Source organism: Phoca vitulina, unplaced genomic scaffold, assembly GCF_004348235.1.
Source record: "Phoca vitulina isolate PV1807 unplaced genomic scaffold, GSC_HSeal_1.0 scaffold2, whole genome shotgun sequence".
NCBI lineage: Eukaryota > Metazoa > Chordata > Mammalia > Carnivora > Phocidae > Phoca > Phoca vitulina.
The window spans coordinates 72,671,597-72,674,689 of record NW_022589705.1 but is presented as its reverse complement, the minus strand read 5'-3'; positions in this window follow the sequence as shown (position 1 = coordinate 72,674,689).

Here is a 3,093-nt window from a genome sequence, read left to right as displayed (position 1 = left end):
ATGGAGCAAAGGGGACAGTGTCCCAGGGTCCCAAGCCCCAGGGCTCCCCTGAGGCAGCCCCCGGGATACACAGTCTGGGCTTGCGGAAGACCCCTGACTTTGGGTTGTGGCCAAAGTGACCTTCGGGCCCCCCCCCCCAACCATGGCTTGCTGTGGGTCGAAGGTCAAATATCTGGCACACACAGTTGCCAGGCAGAAAAACATAAGGAGCCCTGAAGGCTGATGGGAGGCTCTCTGGACACTGGCTTTGGAGGCACACAGCCTGAGGTCAAGTCCCAGTCCTGCCATTCACGGGCTCCCAGACCTTAGGCCACATCTCCTTCCTGAGCCTCAAGTCCCTCCTCTATGAAGTGGAGACAACAGTAATACCCTACCTCCCGGGGGGGCTGGAGCCAGAGAAAGCATAGGAAGTGCCAAACGGATGCTGGCGCCCATCAGATGGAAACTCACTGTCATTCATATTCTGCTGTAAATTTGAGGCTCTGTGACAAGGCAGGGAGTAAAATGAAGTCAAGACAGGGGCCGGCGCCGGCAACCTCGGCAGGTCTCAGCATCCCCACCAGGACCCAGAGTCGGGCCTGGGGTTTCTGGTGCCTTCCTCCTCTCCTGGCCTTCGCCCCTGCTCTCCTGGGCCACAGCCTCTTCCCGTCGCCACCTGATTCTGTGTCTCAGCCGGGCGTGGTGGCCCTTCCACAGGAGAGCAGAACTGAGTGCTGTTAGTCCGGCGTGGAGAGGTGCAGTCCATCCGGGAGGCCAGTGGGACACGGGAGAGGTCATCTCCATTTCAAACTGGCTATGATGAAGCCATTACTTACGGTAATGGGATCCTTCCAGTCGGGGGTGATGCCTGCCACGGCCGATAACGCCTGCCGCGGACCCCGTGGCCGGCAGCTGCAATAACCCCAGCTCTCCCCTCTGTGACAGGTTCAAGCTCTCACGCTCGTCGGAAAGTCCATTTTCCAGCACAACTGGGTACACTTCCCCGTGACAAATGCCTCTTCGCCTTTAATCTGTTACAAGCTGAAGAGGCCCAAAGGAAGCACTCCATCATGGGGAAGAATGTTTTCATAAGCGTGCTCTTAGAGGCCCCTGAATGAGGCGGGCAGTGCGTGCGCAGGCTGTCTGCGCACTCACGGGGGGCTCGGGGGCCCAGAGCCGCGTTCAGGAGGAGGGAGGGCCATGGTGTGAGGGTCTGGGGCGAGTGGGGTCTTCACACGGCTGTGTGGGGACATACCTTTGTGTGTCTGTGCTTGGGAAGGGCATGGGGGCGTCCTTGTGAGGACTTTTGTCGTTTGTGGGAGTGCAAATGCGTGTCCATGAGCGAGGGCAGGAGGTGGTGTGATATTTACAGTGTGTGAGGAAAGGGAATTGTCTGGAGGTGTGTGTTCAGATGTGCATATCGGGGTACTGGGAACCTCCACAAGTGTGCAACGGGGTGCACCAGTACTCTGTGTGTGCGTGTGTGTGTGTGTTGGAGGCTGAGGGCCTGAAGGGTGAGCCTGTGGGTGAAGGCTGGCTGTGTGGGCACGCCTTCATGAAGGCCGGCACAAGGGCCTGGGTGTGGGTGGGCGTGTCTGGGTAGAGACCTCTGTGTGTGCACGTGATGGACCATGTATGTGTGCGTGACACACGTGTGGGGGCATTCGTGTATATACCTGAGGCGGGCAGAGTAGGGTTTAATGGCACAGCCAGCTCTCCCAGGTCTCCTGGGAGGATGGGGGGCCTTGAGCACAGGGCCCTAGGTCCTCAGAGTTCAGCCAAGCGTTGTCCCAACACCTGGGAACAGCCTTGGAGGCTGAGGATTCGCACTGAGCTGGGGGTCAGGGATGGGGGTGGAGGAGGATTCAGAGGCCAGAAGTGCTCTCCCCCAGCCTAGATTCTGGGTGTAGTAGAGTCAGGGCCTCAGGGGGATGCTCAGGATGGGGACTGAGAAGTCGCACTCAGATCCAGGTTGCAGCCAGAGACAGCAAGAGCCATGTCTGTCCGAAGATAACCATGGGGTGGGACGAGCAGCCCAGGGAGGCCGCTGGTGATGCTGGAGCCACCCATCCAGCCTGGACCCTGGAGGAGGAGGTGCTGGACCACAGGGAGCACGGATGGTGGGGAGGAGTGGCAGCTTCCCTCCATGTCTGTCTCTGTGCCCCCGCCCTCAGCAGGCCCTGGGACACCGGTTTACAATCAGAATCCCCCTGGATGTCCCAAACCACCTTTCCTGAGGACCGACTCAGTACCCCCCCCCAAGCATACCGTGTGCGGTATTTATAATGATTGTGAGCATGATCACTATGAATAGCTACTCTTCATCAGGTATGTGCATGGGTTTTACGCACATGCTCGCATTTATAAATAGCAGTTCATAGAGAGAACAATGGCATGTTGAACCCCTGATGTGAAATTCCCACATGTCATCAACAATAACATCGAGACCTCCCTGAGGAAGGTGAGGGTCAGGGCGGGCAGCCAAGTGCGGCCAGTCCCAGAGCCAACAAGCAGAGGACCCAGCACTGAACTCGGCTCTGCCTCCAAGGAGCCTCCTCCAGGGAGGTTTCCGGCAAAAACATGCCCTGCTCGCCCTGCCTCTCACCCTGGAGCCTCACACTGGCCGAGCAGAAGGCAAAGCTTCGGATGTGCTGGTTCACTGACAGAGACCGCGCTGAATTCATTCAACAATCGGATTGGGGGAAACAGTCCTTCACTTCAACAGAAAGCAATAGGAAAGTGCCAAGGAAAAACAGTATGGAGGTTCCTCAAAAAGTTGAAAATAGAGCTACCATACGATCCAGCAATAGCACTACTGAGTATTTTCCCCAAAGATACAAATGTAGGGATCCGAAGGGGTACGTGCACCCTGATGTTTATAGCAGCAATGTCCACAATAGCCAAACTGTGGAAAGAACCAAGATGTCCATCGACAGATGAATGGATAAAGAAGATGTGGTATATATATACAATGGAATATTATGCAGCCATCAAAAGGAATGAGATCTTGCCATTTGCAACGACGTGGATGGAACTGGAGGGTATTATGCTGAGCGAAATAAGTCAAACAGAGAAAGACATGTATCATATGACCTCACTGATATGAGGAATTCT